Source organism: Lolium rigidum, chromosome 2, assembly GCF_022539505.1.
Source record: "Lolium rigidum isolate FL_2022 chromosome 2, APGP_CSIRO_Lrig_0.1, whole genome shotgun sequence".
Lineage (NCBI taxonomy): Eukaryota > Viridiplantae > Streptophyta > Magnoliopsida > Poales > Poaceae > Lolium > Lolium rigidum.
The window spans coordinates 209,053,179-209,072,915 of NC_061509.1; the positions used below are offsets into that span (position 1 = coordinate 209,053,179).

The following is a 19,737-nucleotide window of genomic DNA, read 5'->3' on the forward strand; positions in this document are numbered from 1 at the left end:
GCGCGTGCGGCCGGAGTGGAAAGTGGGGACCTGGATAGGGACAGTCCCCTTCCCCAGTCCACATTTAATAGGACCGGGGCACCGACAGGTGGGCCAGCCACGCGGACAGGGCGGACACGCGAGGACGCCGCGTGCCATCCGCGGCCACGCAAACCCGGCCCGGATTTGGGCCGGGTTTGCGTCGTTCCGGACGCCGCGGCCGTCCGCTTTTGCGGTGCGTCCCCGCGTTGGGCCGGGTTTTTGTCCGGATCGACCCATCCGGACGCGCGGGCGCGGGATGGGTCGCCCCGTTGGAGATGCCCTCAAGGCCAACATATAGGATTTTCTAGCCGCGCCGGACACGAGCCGCACCTCTCGCCATGTAGAAGTCGGTCGGGTACCACCTGCAAGCGCTCCAGCCCAGTCACCATCTCTTACACGGCGCGCCTCTCCTCCCATCCCTCCTGCCACCCCATGTCGACACCGGTAATGCGCATGCGCCTGCTTCCACAACGCTTCCCCCTCTCCTCTTGCCCATTTTGCGGCCTAGAGTGTTCGTCGACTCGAGCCCCAAATGTGTCAGTCACTTCGCGTGTCCGCCCTGCATGCAAGGTGTTCAGCCTTTTGCTTTGGTAGGCGAGATCTTCGTAGTTCTTGCCTCTCTCTCGTCGCCGCTCGTTTGATTGATGATTTCTCATGTTGACTTGAAGACATGGACAACGGGGACAATATGATGATCTATCAATTGATGGAGGAGGAGGGTGCCGCCGCCGATGTTCAGGAGCACGTGTAACTTGTCTTCGAAAAATGCAAGCCGACGAGCAGAAGAAGGTACAACATGTAGGTTCTTAATTTTGGGAGAAGGAAAACCACGCTCTGGCAGAGGATGGAAGGTCATACCATGCTCTACACCAACTACTATACCAACAATGAACATAGAGCGCAAAGGATTTTCGGGGGTGCTATAGGATGAACAAGGAGTTATTCATGCAGATTCTTCATAGCGTGATAGAGTACGATAAGTACTTCGTTCTGAAACACGACTGTTATGGCATGGCTTGTTTCTCATCAATTCAGAAATGCACCGCTGCCATGAGGTTACTATGGAGCCTAGAGATTCAAAGGATGAATACAAGCGCATGAGTGAGTCCAAAACCATTGATTGCTTGTATAGATTTTGCAGAGCGGTTGTGGGAAAGTTTGGGTTAGACTATTTGAGAGAGCAAAATGAAGGAGAGACTGTTAGAGTCACACGTCAAGAGGATTTCTTGGAATGCTTGGAAGAATTTGTTGCATACACTGGTCATTAAAGAACTACCCGTTTGCTTGGCAAGGTTTGTACAAAGGTCATCGCAGATATTGTAGTGTGGCACTTGAAGTTGTGGCGAATCAAGAAATGTGGATTTCGCACTCTTTCTTGTGCATGGTGGGATCGCACAATAACATCAACGTATCAGAACCCTCTCAAGTGTTTGTCAAACTAGTTGAAGGTCATTCTCCACTATGCAACTATGAGATCAATGGTCACCTATATACCAGTGGATACTACCTAGTCAATGGATCTACCCAAGATGGTCGACATTTGTTAAAAAAAATCTTCAAGCGTCTAGATCAGATGAAGTCTCACTTTGCTTCGTGTCAAGTTGCATGAAGGACGTCGAACAAGCATTTGGTATGCTCCAATCTCAATTTATTATTATTTGATACCCTGCTTCTACCTGGTCTCAAGATCAAATGCATGAGATGATGAATGCTTGTGGGATCATGCACAACACGATCAACCAGAGTGAGCGCAAGAGTTCATTGATTGATGTGGGTCCCTATTAGTGTCAGCGTCCTCTTGCCCATGTTGATCACTAGGTGTCCGCTGATTTGGCTAGTTTTCTGGTCATGCAAAAATCTATACACACATGCTCATCACTAATTATAAAATAATCTCATGGAGCAGCTATGAAGGCTCAAAGGATAGTCAATTGTGCTCTCGTTTGGATCAGGGTTAACTACTTCAAATTATTAAAATTATTGTATTTTTTATTTTCATTCAAAACATATTATAAGACAGATTTATAGCATGCGTGCTCAAAGACTCATCGAAACAGGTTTTCGTCACGTATTTCGCCCCACTATATTAATATAGCAACCACATGATGCACTTGTGTGATCTCTGCTGGGGAAAATAGCACAAACAAACCCAAGACAAACAAAAAAGTAAGTAAGAGAAATTAATGCTAACAACACTAGTCGTGAAAAAGCAATGATGACCCGCAACCGTTATGCCATGTGGAGAAGTCCCACCATGCTCCTATGTCGCCGAATCGCCGCGTATGAAGCAACACCTTCAATAAGGAATGCGATCATGACGACGCTGCTGCCCCGACTGGTCCTAGCATTTCTTGCGGTACATGGAAGGGAGTGGGGAAGGGATACACCCGACGCCCTTTAATAAGGAACGACGGTGCCCGCAGGTGTCACCGCATCGATGCCAAACAAGCTGGCGGGGATTTCTCCCGACCCCCAAAAAACCACAACTCGAACAATCCCTAGCACTGCACCAAACTTGTCACCCACTAACATGCGCCACCACGATCTTGCGGTTACCATCTTCGTCTCACCATGGTGAACGTTGTGAGGCCGGACGGACCGAGAAGAAACGGCCGTAGACAAGGGGCGGTAGCACCGCAACCACGCTGGAAGGAACAACCCCCATCGCCATAGGCGATAGCCGGACGGGCACAACAATAGAAGCACGCCAGACCAATTGGAACCGTAGAGCGGAAATAGCGCAACCACCTGGAGGAATTCCTCCACCGCTAGTGGCGGGTGCAGACCAGACATGACAGCAGTGACAAGTCGTCATCGCTACGCTGCAGCTCTTAGGCCATCGCCACCTCTACCATCAAGCTCAGTGACATAGGTCCGACCGGGCCAGATAGGGTTGGTGAAGCTCCGACCGTCGCGCTGCAGCAGACACGTTGTCGTCACCGCCACCCCTATCCTGATTGGTTCTTTTGATCAACCGGAGGCGGCACGACCGCACGATCGAGCCCGAACCAGACCCCCTGACCCAGATCGATCCTAGTGGACCTAGATCTAGGACTGAAGGGCGCTGCCAGTCAAGGCTTGCACCTGTTGCACGCGTCACTAAGTGGCACCATCACCCAGAACCACGTCGGAACGCTGGCGGCCGATCTACACCGCCACCAGGACACACCTTCCCAAGCCGAGCCACGCTAGCACCAAGTAAAAGAAGGGGCCGCCACCGCCAGTGATGCATCGCACGCGGGCCCGGCCGAGCAACACCCGTCGGCGAAGACGACAGGAGGGAAGGAGGTCGGAGAGGAGCTCTAGGGGAGGAGGGGAGGGAGGGCCGCCCGATCACCTTGCTCGGGAAGGTGACACGGGGGTACCGGTGTGTTTGGAGGTCCCCCAATATACGACCGTGTGTGTTCAAAGACTAGAGATAGAAAAAAAAAATCAATTTGAAACATCGTTTGGAAAACCTGGTTGGAAACAGGTATATTCCAAATACGACATGACGTGACGTTTTTGTTGAACCGTTCGGGGAACGTGTTTAGAGATGGTTTTACCCCGTATCGCTATTGGATTTGCATCACCTCTTTTTAATTAGTAGTGCTACTCCAGAGCGCCGCCGTTTGACAAAGCACGCGGTAACAATGTGATATAAAAACTCAAGTGGTCGAGTCACCTTGTAATCGAGTATTCGAGTGTGTGCTGGATTGTTTAATCCGGAATCGCTGGTGTCAGGAGGAACTTGGTAATTGAGGCCAGCTTTTCTCTCCACTTCGCAAAGGCACATGATCGTATGATTCGTACGCACCCAACTTATATAATCCAGCCTTTCTTTTTCGCATCTTCTCTTTCCAGTACGTGCGGCCAGAAGCATTCGACTCATTGATCGCACACGAATCTGCAAGAATAATATCACAGGTTCCACGCACCACTCATTGAGATTCCGCACTCATCGACTCACTGCTACAGTGCTACTATCCTGGTTCCCATACGTACACAGCTAAACAAACGCTTTTCGAAATGCAATGGTGAAGAATCTTGCTGACCGGGAAGAGCCTAGAGGCCAAATTGGATCGAGATGCACTCATGAGTTGTTCCATTTCTTAGCTGTCTAACATGTGACATGGGCTGTTTGGGCAATAAGAGTCGAGGTGAAAGAGGCCTTGCAGGCTGCAGGCCTGCATCCTAGTATGGCCGAGCGATTGCCCACCACCCACCAGGCAGGTCCCCTTTTCTCTTGTTCTCTTCTACGCGCGTGATGAAGACCGCCGTGCACTCCATCCCGACTCACTCGTCTTGTTAAACCTAGCTAGTAGGCCTAGCCGGCTAGTGACATATGCATCAATCTAAAATAATTTTTTGTCATCGACCGAGCATGATTTGAGCCCGATGGGAGTTATCCTTAGAGCATCTCCACCGGTACCCCTCAAATATGCGTCGTCAAGTGCGCCGGCATAGCTTTATCGAAGACGCCGGCATGCCATCTTCCGTTTGGGTAACAGGTTTCCATCGGACAGAAAGTCAGGCTCTCCAGCCATTTGTTCACCTTTTGCTGTCAGCTCATGAGCTACCTGATTACAAGTTCTGGGGCAGTACAGAATCATAAAGTCACGAAAATTAGATCTAATGAGAACTTTGCTTCGTTCAATGCTAACTCCCACAGAAGAGAGGTAAATCTTAAAGTCACAAAAAATAGATCTAATGATTGTTTCGTTAACTTGCACTACTACCCCCCAAGCCCCCTTTCAGTTATGTTGATTTTGATCTATTCCTCTACAGGCAGCTGCTATTTCTTTGTCACAGCCACTTCGCTTTTGTTCTCCTCCTTGCAAAGCATCCAGAACTCCTTGTGTTGGTATTGGACTGTCCATGCATGATCCTCACTTGATCTTCCCTGTTTGTCTTCTCTGATATCACTACACTCACAGCACCAGCACAACAAGAGAGTGACAATAGTGGACAGAGAGCAACAAAAGCTTATATACAATCAGGGAAATACGGGAATGTTCTATGAAGAGTAATAGAAGTAGGGAGAGCCAACATTTACATAATCTGCCTATGGACAATGTGGCAACATGGTCTTCAAAGGCTACGACACAAAGGAAACGTGGCCATAATAGATGCTCACACCACTAAAAGAAAACACCGCTGTAAATGAGAAGATAAACAAATTGGCACTGAAAAGTGAGACAAATGAAATAAATGTTAAGAGTTGAAGATCAATTCATGTTTAATTCAAAGTACAAAAAAAATTGGACAATGTACCTCAGTTGTAGATTTTTTTTCAAGTATATGCGGCTCAATGACAAAAGTAACACTATAATATTCGTAGTCATATCAAATCAAATATGAGTTCTTTACAAAATAGAAGACCGTAGCATGTTGCCATCTATTTCTAAGGCAAGCACCACCAGTATCACATACTATTTGTATGTACTCCGCTGTGATTTAGGGGCATCTATACACCCATATTCATGTACAAACACTCCGCTAGCGGATCAGCCCACCAAAGATTCATACGCCACCGGAACCACCTCCCCAACCCCCTGCACCGCCTCGGCTTCTTTGGAGTCTCCAAGTTTAATTGATATAAGAAAGGACAAAAGTGTAAAACAGCTCTAGAGTGGAATGGAGTATTAGTACAGAAGACATACAGAAGTACACACTGTTTTCTAAGAAAACATTCTAAGAAAACATACTCAAAACAGTAAGCAGCTGAAAAAATTAAGTACTTCAGAGACTGGTGAAACGATTGGCATGGATGCGGACCTTCATTAGAAAGTCTATGCGCCTAACCTCAGCAAATTAGATAGATTCCTTGTTGTTTCCTTCGAAAGAAATGTTCAACTTATTCTTCAATTTCTATACAAGTTGATCATCCCTTTCCTTCTCAACAACCTACAGTACTTGCTAATGTACACAACATCACTAAGAGTATGGCAACCATTAGTAATGTCCAACACTCTAGCACCGAAAAAGAACAGCCATTTATAGAACTGCAAAAAACAGGACATGGCATTTTAACACTGTATGTACTTCCCGTATCAAGCAAAAAAAAGAATCATAATGTATGGTAACTATATATGAGCATATTCTAAAAATACCAAGAAAATGAGCAACTCTGCAAGAATATTTAATAGCAATGTTACTAAATTTTGATATCTAAGACCAGCTTTTCAGCATGTTTATGCTTTTTTTCCACATACGCAAAACTGCAGAGATGGCACTAAAAATATAAGAACATACAAATAAGTGACAGAAAGGTAAAATACTACTTAAACATGCTTAATTAGAGTGAGCGCATGCTAAACTGAGAGGCCCATGAATTTTATTTAGGCAATAACATTTATGCACCAGATGAAAATGGCATAGGAAAACATGACTACAGTTTGAGTAGTTTGTAAAAGTAGATAAGATCCTGAAATAAGCCCCATTAGTAATGCATAGCACCAGGGATTAAGCAAGACAAACGTTTCAGAAACCAATTTTTCTTTATGATGTTTCACAGATCACTGTTCGATGCAAGCCAAGAGCTTTCCTTTGATGGTTGTAGCTGAAGATAACAGCAGGACTGAAGTGGATCTTTGAAACTAATATTACACTGTAGCACCTGAAAAGAAAAAGGCAGAGACACGATTATCTGTCAACGCACATAATCTTAACTTCATAACATACAGGATGCATAAAGCAATATACCCTTTGTCTTGAGTTGCTGAGTAGTGTGCTCAGCTTAGAATCACGAACCGGTGTACACGAATCAAGCAGTAAGCAATCATTATCACGATTGAACGTGCCCCTTTCTTTTCCTTCTCTAATTTTTCTAAGGAGAAACTTTTTTATAAATGGAAAAGCCTCTGAAGATGGATTAGATCTACACAAACTGAAAGTGCATGGCATTTATACTTGCTAGTACAGCTAAAGGTAAGCACGCCTGCTTTCTTTATTTGCTAGGAATTTTAGTAGGACTTTTAATTAATAACCTGCAATATCGCCGATGATTCTTACATTTACTCACTGTATAAGCTCAACCTCACTGCCCAACCAAATGGAAGATTTCCATTTATTTAGACCATCTTTTTAACATCACCAGCACTTGTGGGCAGTGGGCACATGAGCACTGACCTTTATGGAATATAAAATGGCGAAGGGCGATGGATTACATGTTGCTTAGAAGTAATGCCTCCTCCAACTCCAAGTAAAACCATTTGAGTAAATCTTGACCTCACAGGATGCTATATCCGAGTTGGGAGATACACTGCAAGCTGTAAATGATGCTGACTACCTCTTGACAACAACACATGGGAATCCACATGTCTACTGACCTCATCCTAATCATGAAACACCATGAACAAAAACACGAGAAATTAACTATTTTCTAAAATTGCATCTCCAGAATATCCTGAATAAAATTATACTATATTGTAGCATGCCAGAGCAATATTTTATACATGAGAAACTATTTATTCGCTCAAACTGAATGGGGCTTTGCATTTGGAGCTATTAATCTATAGTTTCAATCATCAAACTTCCTAACCTCTAAACCATTTGCCTTGAAGATGTGGATCATATCCAGAGATGCGATCAGACAAGCCGTAGGTTGTCCTTGAACCTGCATTTTAATAGTGTTATAACTAAATCAGATGCAGAATTTGCAGAGTTAAAGAAAACTAAAGCACGCTCTATATCACCATAATAAAGGTTTATCCGTAATGCGTAAATTTTTAATCTGAACAAAAAGATCCCAACTCTCAAATACACTGTAGCCTACAATGGATTTTAGTGTAGCCAGATAAAATTCTTTTGGCCTCAGTGCCAAATTGCACATTAAGCATAAGCATCTGACCCATGGATTTGAATACTAATTATAAAGTGCATAACACCACAAAGTTTAGCACACAGTTGGTCAATACGTCACTACAACAAATAGCCTTATCAAACCCCCTTTATCTGTAGTATATTCCAACACATAACCCTTAATTTTGCTTGATATGATATAATCATATAGCAAAACACATGACACATTTTCTTACCACATGGATTAAGCACTGATAATCAAAAAATGCAGCTCTAGAAATAACAGTACATGTATAGAAAAGGCACAGAAACGGTAAACCACATTAACCAATGGTTCTTGAATAAAAGAACTCAAGATTTCTCTCGCGATCACGCATACACAAATCCGTATAATTGCATGATAGCATATATCAATGGAAAAAATCATTTATGCGAAAACAATAAAAGCCATCCAAGTTGGTGACTTGAGACCTGAAGGTGATTCCGTCGCACATCTTGTTTAGTCAGAACAGACACCCAATTTATTACTCAAACTTCTTTCTTTTATGGCCTAGCTAAAATTCATGGACAAACTTAAGAACCGAGGAGACCAACAAAATTTCCAGAAATCAATTATTTTCTAGATAGACCAATTTACAACCACCAAGAGCTCCATACACGATTAGATTTTGATATCAAACTTGCATCAAAACAAAGGGAGAGTAGTGTAGAAAAACTGACAATGTGATATACTTCAAATACATGATAAAATGTATTCATGCTGAGTAGTATAAAAAATACCTAGGGCAAGAGGGTACCGGCTGGTAGGCACTAGAGGTTGTTGATCTTTACATGAACTGGGATGTCACCATTGACCAGTGCAATACCGCATCTGTGAGCACCATCTTGGGTCAACGTATTCAAAGCTACTCATTTGGCAGTAGGATGACAATATGCATATCATTTAAACTTCATCTACAACTATGTTAAAAACTTACTGAAGAGAGTAGTACCTTCAGATCAGACGATCTGGCCATCAGACACATAAGCTTGGACCGAAGCAACAAAAAACAGTTTTGTAGCGGATGAAGAATATAACACCTTTCCCTCAGGAATATCACAAATCAAGTGTTATTAATCATGTAGAAGGAAATGAACGCAACTGTTGCTCAAGCAACTCAGTAGAAAACTGTACAGAAATAAAAGAACACCACTCTACACAACTGAAGTGGGCATTGCCAAGGGCATGAAGAGAAGGGGATAAAAATAACCTAGACAAAAAAGATGGATTTCATCAAATAAGGGAAAATAGATGTCCATGAATGAGGAAGTATCACTGGAGAGAGGCAACTGATCTACCTGAGGGTACTTTATGTCCAGGTGTAAGGTACCACATAGGATTGAAAAACTTCAGACCAGATGTTAGTACAGATCCCTCACAGGCCCATATTGTCCAACCGAGACACACAAAAGCTCGACTCGTTGGGCCATATATATATTTGACGGAAAAGGATCTACAAAACACTTAAATTCAATGGCTTTAGAGGGCAGATACAAATAAAGTATCAAAATAATATTTTAGTTAGTCAAAAGGTGCAGACATTCAAATATGAAAATATTGATATAGCCCATGCAAGTTTAGGACCAAGTTGACTTCGGTTTCAATAAAATGTCAAGAAGATTGATGAAAAGGCTTGAAATTCATAGCAGTTTCTAGTTCTCCATCACACAAAAGAGATACTACCATAGCCGGTGCAAGTTTAGGACCAAGTTCACTTCTGTTTCAACAAAAAGTCAAGAAGATTGATGAAAAGGCTTGAAATTCATAGCGGTTTCCAGTTCTCCATGACACAAAAGAGATAGTATCATAGCCAGTGCATGTTTAGGACCAAGTTCACTTCCGTTTTAACAAAAGTCAAGAAGATAAATGAAAAGGCTTGAAATTCATAGCGGTTTCTGGTTCACGCCACATTAACAATTAACATAATACACACCTATAGCTTTGAAGATCAAAAAAGTACTATCTTTTAAGAGAAGTAGGAATTGACAACTGATCGCAGTGCAGGAAAAATGTACTTGTTATGATTGGATATCTGCATAGCTCCTTCATCCTAGCTTGTGATCCTACCTACTGCAACATTGGTACCTGAAGAGTGGACTCCACGCACCAAGAGCCGACAACAATGTGTTCTGCCCAACCAGTTTCATTGTCGGAAACCACATCCACGCGTATAATTGACAAAGCATCTGATGAGAAGCAATAAGGCACTTTATTGACTGGCCAGCAGCATATATAATTATATATTGATAGAAAATATTCCCATAACTTGTTGCATAATTAAAGATGGTGGCAAATAATTAGTTACGACCAGACTGCCACAAGGGGAAAACTTCAAATACCTCGTGAATAAATTAGAAAGAAACATAAAGAATCAAAACATGTATGAATTGGGCGCTCAAACAAAGAAAATATGGAACCATTCTAGAACCATTTATTGTTCGTGAACCCGCACCATACAAATGACTAACATGTAGAAAAACATGGAATCAATTTTCTCAATTGAACAATTGGCAGCCACACCAAGAGCTCCATACTTAATTAAATTTCTGGATCAAATGGCTAGCAGGCATCACAAACCTAATCAAATAAAAAGATAGATCTGTAACCTGTGGGAACTAAATAGAGGAAAATAGCATAAATCTTGATCAGGGGGAGATGATTACTAATGTGGAGACCACGTCCTTAAGTCTTGCTGTCCATGCTCGAGCTGTTGACAGAGACGATATAGGCAAAGAATGCAAATCTGCAAAAGATAATTCAACTCTTACGTAAATATTTGAGAACTAGGCAGTGAACTTATGCGTCTATGTATTTGATATAGCTAAAAAGTACCAGATGCTGAGTAGTAAGTTACCTAGAGATAATTTGTTGGCATCCTAAAGGACCCTGCTCTTGCTCTTGATCAAGACAACAACCCTGTTCTTGATCAGCAAAAAAGGCACTGAAATTATCTAGTACTTCTCAAACAGCTGAGAAAGCTGTACATGGGCTTCCAGGGAGAGGTATATTATTTGATGGGTGTCTCAAACAGTCAAGCACATATTATTTTCCTAGAAATTTACTCATACATATCATTAGTGGTAGGTTGCACATGAAAGTCATATATCAAACATGCAAGTTGCACAAATGGGAGTCATCCTTATTGACGCTAAATTCAAGAAAAAATAATAATTAATTTCACCTATGGTCTGCCTGTATTTTCATCAAACACCTTGTATGCATCATGGAGAGAACCACCTGACATGTAAATTCCATCAACTCACGGGCAGGTACATCGATAGTCGTAGGCGTAGTAGATATGCAGATGTTGCTCAAGCATCTCACTGGCAATTTGTACAGAAGACCCCCACACACTCGTATAGACAAGAAAGCAGAGGAAACAAACCTGTATGTCTATCGCTCTGACGAGGTCGATGCGCTCCACAAGGTTAATCCCCTCCTAGTAGGGCAAACTCCCCTGCTTTGCTGGCACTGAGGAGCCCTCCTTGCGGCATCCGGGCCGAAGAACACGACGGCAACGGCAGCAACGTGACGAAGGAGGATGCCTTGGCGATGTGTTGTCGTTGCTCGGGCTTGGCCGGGGTCGAAGAGATGGAGCTCGACCAGCCGCTCAACAAGACGAAGAAGAGCAGGGGACGGAGTGAGATGCGACGGTGGGCGCGCGCGGAGAAGAGGGTGGGGAGGAGGAGCTACAACGCTCCATCGACATCGCCTCTCCCGCGCGCTCGCACCATGCCCCGCCAGCGGCGCTACTTCCACGGAGGAGAAAGGAGAGAATGAGATCGAGGCGAGGGAGTGGGAGGCGGCACGAGCGGCTATGGCGGCGGTCGAGCAGGCATATGGGAAGGAGGCGATGGGGAGGGGATTGGAGACGTAGGGATTAGGTTTGGTTTCTCTCTCAGGAGATATTTTTGCACAGGCCCAATCTTCAAGTGGCACGTCGCCCAACCGTGAGAGGAGGAAATCGCCCAGCCGGTGCACGCCTAGTGGCTAACGTGGATACGCTGTGAGGCCCCCGTGGGGGGCATCATATATACCTTCAGATACAAGGATTTCAGCATGGACAGAACCTCCCTCGTGCTTGTCTGTGACTTGAACAAAGAGTTCGAGGTAAATGGCTACACTATTCGTGATAGTAAATACAAACTTTTTCTAATGAACTCCTACATCTTACCTAGAGTGTACTGACTCGAACAACATCAAAAATAAAAGGCCAAGTGACAACGTCCTCTCCTCACCCAGAAATAAAATCAAGATACACGATGACACGACAGTACCGGGAACAAAGGAAAAGGATATCGACATGTAAGAATAGTGACTTCGTGTACTTCGAAGACTCTAAGCCACCTGGAAAACCAAAAAAAAAATACTCCAAAGACCAGTAGTACAAAATCATATAGTAGTACTCCAGTTGAAGATGTGCAAGGTGAGGTTATTGACTATATCAATGCATCACCGTAAAAACAAAATACTTGTGCACATAGATGATTTGACGCTGAATAAAGAGGAACTCAGCTGTCTAACATCTCCTGCAATTCGCACGTGTACGGAAGGATGGTCGCACACCCCTGTAAGTGCTTAATTATGAAAAATAGCCATTTTACGTCATGAATGCTAACTTGTTCTTGTAGTGTCATTCAGCTCATGAATACAATCATAACATGGATGCGTCACATGCGCCCCAATCTAGATATAAGGGCAAGTCGCATGTCTACATGCAGAGAGCATCGATAGTAGACATACTAGTTAGAGATGGGAGGAGTGATGCATATGAAAGGGATGTATGAAACAAGAATCATGGTACTCGCATGGAAAAACTTACATTTCTCGTGACATGGTAAGTCTCATTGTGTCAGTTCTGTACTTTATTTATTCAGATGCTCGAACGCTAATTATGTTTTTGCTATAGATTTGTCTATCAGTGAACTATGACAATATACACTGGTACGTGGTCAATGTGAATCCCGAATAGAGACTAATACAAGTTTTGGACTCCATGTGTAAAGAAACAAAAAAACTTCAAAAAAGCCCACCTAGAACTAGCAAGGATGGTATGTCCATTCAACAGTTGCTATAAAAAATTGTGATAAGCTAATTAATATTATATTTTCATACTTATAGCTCAAAGAAATGGAAGCACATCTAGATGTAACATCTCGATATAACTGCGAAAAAGAGTGATAGTTGGCTTGATTACGTCGTTAATAGTTGGTCAGTTCAAGTTGTACAGAATGTGCCACAACAAAAAGACGGATACATTGCATTATATTTTAACCACACCTTTAAAATTCCTAGTTTCCTACTGTAAATATTGATTACAATACAATTTACATGATTTTTTTTGCAGAATTTCATGCGAACAATCTACATGAATTCTGCAAAAAATTCATGTAGATTGTATTGTAATCAATATTTATAGTAGGAAACTAGAAATTTTAAAGGTGTGGTTAAAATATGATGCAATATACCCGTCTTTTTGTTGTGACACATTCTTTACAACTTAAACTGGCCAACTATTAACGGCGTAATCAGGCCAGATATCACTCTTTTCGCAGTCGTGTCGAGCTCTTACGTCTAGATGTGCTTCCATTCCTTTGAGCTGTAAGTATGAAAATATAATATTATTTATCTTAGCACAATTATTTATAGCAACAGTTCAATGGACTTAATATCTCAGTTTTTATCTTAGCACAATTGTTTATAGCAACAGTTGAATGGACTTAATATCTCAGTTTTTTGTTTCTTTACGCATGAAGTCCAAAACTTGTATTAGTCTCTCTTCGGGATTCACATTAACCACATACCAATGTATATTGTCATACTTCACTATTAGAAAAATCTGTGGCAAAAACATAATTAGCGTTTGAGCATCTGAATAAATAACGTATAGAACTGACACAATGAGACTCACCATGTCATGGCAAATGTAGGTTTCTCCCATGCAAGTACCATGATTCGTGTTTCATCTCTAACTAGTAAGTCCACTCTTCATGCCCTCTTCGCCCTCTTCATGTAGACGGTGCAACCTGCCCTTATATCTTGATTGGGGCGCATGTGACACATCCATGTTATGACTGTATCCATGAGCTGAATGGCACCACAAGAACAAGTTAGCATTCATGACGTAAAATAGAAACTGACTTTCATAATTAAGCACTTACAGGGGTGTGCAACCATCCTTCTATACATGTGCGAATTGCGGGAGATGTTAGATACTTGAGTCCTCTTTATTCAGCGTCCAATCATCTATGTGCACAAGTATTTTGTTTTCCGGTGATGCATTGATATAGTCAATGACCTCACCTTGCACATCTTCAACTGGAGTACTACTATATGATTTTGTAGTACTACTAGTATTTGGAGATTTTTTTTGATTTTCTAGGTGGTTTAGAGCCTTCGAAATACACAGAGTCACTATCCTTACATGTCGATGTCCTTTTCCTTTGTTCCCTTTTGTGTGGTACTGTCGTGTCATCTTATATCCTGATCTTCTTTGTGGGTGAGGAGAGGACGTTGTCACTTGGTCTTTTATTTTTGATGTTGTTCGCGCCAGTACATTGTATGTAACATGTAGGAGTTCATTAGAAAAAGTTTGTATTTGCTATCACGAATAATGTAGCCATTTATCTCGAACTTTTGGTTCAAGTCACGGACAAGCACGGGGGAGGTTCTGTCCGTGCTAAAGTCCTTGTATTCTCTGTACTCATACGTCGCTAGTCCACGCTCAAAGTCGCCGAGTCCTGCATGAATCCATGCATAATTTTTTTTTCTTTTGTATATGTAGGTGAAAAGTATTGTGGTGCATTCCAATAGGTTTGAGTCTCACCTTGGCTCGTTGCTCACAAAAGACATCTTGCTTCTGTTCAAATTTAAAAAGATAATCGCCATGTTTGTCGATCTTTATGCGAGTCAGTAGATTATCTTGAATTACATCACGTCTCATGTTCATGAACGACTCGTGCAGCTTTAGCACCAACTATAGACCAAAGAAATAATAGATTATTAAGAGGTTTCGGGAAGGATTTTCTTAATCCTATTTTCTTAATGCGAGTATATTGAATATATTGGCGAGAAGTGGTCAAACGAAGGTAATGGTGATGACGGAGGCTCCCAAACCTCATTTAGATCAAATACATACTTAAAAAGATAGATGTCACGGGTTATATTTATATACGTTGTGAGTAATAAATAATACGGACACTATAGAATATGTGTACCTCTTCAACGTCACGACCGTGCTCATTTAAAATGGCGCAGACCTTAAGAGCCTTTTCTCATCTTAATATTGGAGGAGCGGTGCCTCACGTCCTGTGTAGTTGATTGAAGCATCAAGTATGTCCACATGAAATTTCTCCCAAAACCAAAACTGCAAAATAGTGTAAATAGTTATTCACAAATTGTTCAGAACATGAATGCATGTAATATGTTTAAAAACATGTGAAAAATTATACTTGCAACAGCGGAAGATTCCCTTCAAGGTTTACAATCCCCTGAAGGCCTCTTTCGAGATCTTTAGGTCTATCTCCAAGATTGCTTCCCTGATAACCACATATGGCATATAGTCTGCACTGACGTAACATTGGGTATAGAATACACATGATTGTGTACAAAATAAATGCCTGAAGGAAAGGCAGCTCATCACTTAATGTACTAATTCCTTTTCTAATTGTCTGCTCCAATTCAGGGAAAGTTATTCGCCGCTTTTTCTTTTGTTTCATCTCATGGAACATCTGTACCACTTCTGGTCTTAGGTGCTCTTACCCGTGCAGGAAGACCAAGTGGTCGACCTCTGGTAAGGTGGTCAACTGAGCCATATCATCCCTACCGATAACAAATGCATCTAGTTCAGATTTGTACCGCTCTGCGATCCATCTGCATAAGTTTCAACGGATTTTGGCATAAGAAATGCGCTGGAGGCAACCAAGACGAACTGCCTCGATGGTCTTTCTCTCGGCTTCTCCTAAAGCTCCAATTATTTTTACAAACTAGATAATAAAAGCGGACGTTGCCGCGCCCATCCATCTTAAAAAGATAAATAGTATAAATATTTGAGAAATTTATAGTTGAATTAACATAATAATATGTGAGAAATGCACTCTACATCTTGTAGAAAGAACAAAACTACTTCTGGAGTACTACATAAACTGAAGCATAGAAGTGCATGCATGAAGCAGTAAACACATATGCAGGGAAGTACTGACAACAAAAATTGTCTAAATATCGATGTAAGCGGAATCCGAACAAATACATTGGACTCAGAAGCAAAGTGGCAGTTTATCATATGTTTTTTATAACTTTCTTTTACAACGGTGGCATATCATTTGCAGTTTTGAGGGGAAGAATCCTCTTTATTATGATGCCAGATTGTGCATTTCGTCCCTTACAAGTGGCAACCTCCGCCGGTATATGAAACTCCCACGATAGAAAGTCATTAAGAGAAAACAATCTACAAACTTACCTGACGTCATGAATGTTTCCTTCTCTTCTGCATTGGTTGATATCTCACCTAGAGAACCAAGTTTTGAGCTGCACCTTAACATCTTCCAATATACTCGCATATGTGGAGGAGTCAGCGATTCCATGGCATTGAGATGCAAATCTATTTCCAAACAGACTTTGATCCCGCCAAGTTGAGTAGCCAACCCAACAACTTCACACACAGTTCTGCTCAGATGGCATCATGGACGTGATCTTTCATTCCCGGTAGAGGAGCTACGACCTCCCCTTATCTGTGGTGATAACACCCCAACTGGCCAAGGCACCCCTATGAATTTAAGAGCCATTTATGTCAAAATGTCAATATCCTTCAGCCGAGGCTTTCACTTACCCCTCATCATTCTTCTCCTTGCCTTTTTTCCTTCTTGAAAATTTCTAGGTACTCCGATTGTATAGCACCGTTTTATGCACCACTTCATGCGCTGGCAGTGGTGCATCGATCATCCCCTTGAATTTTGTTTCTGTTATTCCACATGTACCACCAGCAAGGATCTGAAAAAGATTCAGTTCTGAAAATTTCCAAATTAGTTCACAGTAGCCCTAATCGATTGCATCTTTGCCAGCACAGATCTACATCAATCCAAACAGAGGCCACGTCATATTGCTTTAATCAATTTGCATTAGATAAAAAAGTTGATTCCCATCTTCATCTTCCCATCCACAAACAAGTCACTTCATATCCTCCATGACTATTCCCTCTTACTTTCAGGTTTACATGCAGAGCCAGAGAATTGTTGTCTACTCCCTGAGCAAACACCTTGATTTTGGAAGGACAAGACAAAACTCAAATGCGGCAGCAGAAGTTGTCACTACAGCTTCCAATGTTTCCCGGATTGATTGAGCTACTTCCCACATCCATCCCATGGAATTGATTGTCCAACTAAACCTGAAGCTTGTAGACTTGTTTAACGGACTGCAGACCTTTGCTATCCAAATGCCACACCACAAAATGTCCAGCCATTTTGAGCAAAAGTATCTGAAGAATTCTCATCACATCATCCTATCCCCAAAGGTAACTGGAAATCTCAATTAGAAGGTAAGGATGTAGCAAATAGAAGAATAACAATTTACCATGTTCATTTTCAGACTAACAAAAATGGTATCTCAGCTACATTTACTGGGTAATTAGCAGGAAGATACTTTTCAAAAGGATCTGGAACTGGTGGTTAATTCACAACCTCTTTACATTGTTAGACATGTGATTTTGGGACTGCTTGATTTCTAGAACAAATTCTTGCTAACCACGCACATCAAAAATCAGACTCAAAATAAATCTCGAGGAAGTAGAAAGAAAGGGTATGGTCATCATTATCCAAGCAATGCTCCTTATATAAACTTTCACCAACATAACTCCCTTTTCGCAACACTGATTCCTAGGAAAAGAAGGTGTTGAGCGTATAACTCTATATGTATTTATTCACCCATGAAAAGAAAGAGGTATCCTGAACACAATAAAATATTCACAGAAAACAAAAAAGAGAACACAATAATATAACTTTAGATGGAATGAAAATAAACAGCATGGTACCAAGCAATGGATGTGGTGTTCAAATCCATCAATATCGGTAATACATAATTTGCGAATGATTAATGAAAAGAACAATAAAAATGGACTAATTATTTTTTGCTACATCAGGTAATTTAATGGATAAGTTAAAGCCAAATGCTTCATGCTTTCAGATAAATGTATAAGGTGGAATCACAAGGGATGCTATGGATCGCCAGATCAAAATAAATTACCTTCAACAATGATTAGTGAATAATTAGATGTAACATACGGTTACAAGCAGTCATATTTGTTTGTGATATAACCATGACCAAGTCAGCATTTTGCCTCGGAAAAGAGTTAATCCATACATGAATAGCAGACCACATTGACTTGTAGCTGGCATTTACGGCTTTGCACACAGCTAAGGGATGCAAGCAAAATATTCATATTCTGGTCTTGGCTTTCATACATGATAAATCTTTCTTGCTGAAACAGGTCCTCCACTGCACGACCACTGAAATGACAATAACACAATTTCAGCGCAAAGAAACTGAAAATAAATTCTTAACTACCAAGATCTCAAGCGTTTTGTTTTGCCGGCAATAATGAAAAACTCACTACGCTATACACACGAGCAAGAACCAAGAGGTCAAGCTTGCTTATGGAAACAATGGTATATTAATATTTAACAGACATACCGACTAACAGCGAAATCAAAATTATGTAAGGAGACAAAATCAGTTCAGGAACACACTCAATTTGAGGCTAAAATGGGGTGGTACGTACCCGTCTTCAACTGTACAATCTGAAGTAAGTCCTTGGGTACAGGCACCAGCATATTCTAGAAAATTCATAAGAAAAAACACATGTGGAGAAATACACAAATAAATCCCATTGATTAAGGCTGATAGAAGGACAAGGAAGAAAAAGGGGCTTGTGCGGCTTGTAGCTTCCTCATGTGCGCATCATCTCCTTCCTTGCTCTTGTTCTTCCTGAGCCACGAGCCCCTAGAAATCCATCCGAGTATCCAGAGAGCTCTCTTCCGAGGGGAAAATGGGCCGTGGCGAGTGGCGATGGCGGCACACCATATCTCCTTCCCCGTCCCGTTTCTCCCCAAAAACCATAATCCCAGCTGGTTGCCCCTGTGCAGATAGAGGATCAGACGAACGTCTAGGAGACAGGTAGAAGCTAGAGTTTTTGGAAGGGACGAGACGCTGAGAGGAGACTACTGCTGCCGCCACCACCATTGCCTGTGCTACGATGCGAGGTAGGGTTCGTCGAATCATGGTAATAAAACCGAGGCGTCGGAAGATGGGCTCAAGGCATCTATCGGCCCATGGAAATCTTCTCAGCCCGGTTGATCACAGAACGTGTAACTGGCTCTGCGGAGTAGCAGCCCAGCAAGGAAATTCCTATACACCGACCGGGTACGTAGAGACCAACCTTCCGGAAGGGAACCGTCATTCCGCATTCCCGGCCGCTCATTCCCCCCCCCCCCACCCCCCCCCCCACACACACACGCACGCACACACACGGCTCTCCTCTCGCTACAGTGCCCTTGAGAGGCCACCGTCGTTGACCGGGCCTCCGCCAGATTAGCTGGCCGGAGTTGGTTTAGGTTGGCGCCGGAGTAGATTAGGTCCCTAGATCTGTAGTTTCTTGGTGTTTTCCGGCCTCTGCCGGCGTTTTGGGCGTTCTGCCCCTAGTTGAAGGCAGAGCTTCGGATCCCGGCCACCGGATCCATGGAGCTTCTAGGGTGGCTGCTGCTTGTTCTTCTTCTCCTGCGGCTGGAGGGAAGAAGGAGCATCGGCAATGCCGCCTTCCCCAATAATCTGGTGGTTCTAGCCCCTGCTTTTCCTCGATCTCTCGGTGTTGGTGAAGCTCTTCTTTCCGGCCGTGGTGGCGAGGG

The 19,737-nt window shown here is 42.5% G+C and overlaps 2 long non-coding RNA genes across 7 annotated transcripts; both read right to left on the reverse strand.

Annotated features, from left to right (window-relative positions):
• Nucleotides 1–5,221: 5,221 nt before the first annotated feature.
• On the reverse strand, nucleotides 5,222–13,211 carry LOC124692885. Of its 6 annotated transcripts, none has more exons than XR_006999764.1 (7): nucleotides 11,229–13,211; nucleotides 10,698–11,080; nucleotides 10,507–10,586; nucleotides 9,929–10,029; nucleotides 9,142–9,296; nucleotides 8,584–9,053; nucleotides 5,222–7,618 (listed from the first exon to the last, which is right to left on the reverse strand). It is a non-coding gene; the product is annotated as an uncharacterized LOC124692885 (long non-coding RNA). The 6 variants fall into 6 exon arrangements; XR_006999765.1 differs by having other exon boundaries at nucleotides 5,222–7,337; nucleotides 7,544–7,618; nucleotides 9,142–10,029; nucleotides 11,229–13,209; XR_006999762.1 differs by having other exon boundaries at nucleotides 5,222–6,619; nucleotides 7,170–7,618; nucleotides 9,142–10,029; nucleotides 11,229–13,209.
• A 3,002-nt stretch (nucleotides 13,212–16,213) lies between these two features.
• Nucleotides 16,214–19,072, reverse strand: LOC124692886. The gene is made up of 3 exons (XR_006999766.1): nucleotides 18,615–19,072; nucleotides 18,080–18,342; nucleotides 16,214–17,355 (listed from the first exon to the last, which is right to left on the reverse strand). It is a non-coding gene; the product is annotated as an uncharacterized LOC124692886 (long non-coding RNA).
• Nucleotides 19,073–19,737: the final 665 nt, after the last annotated feature.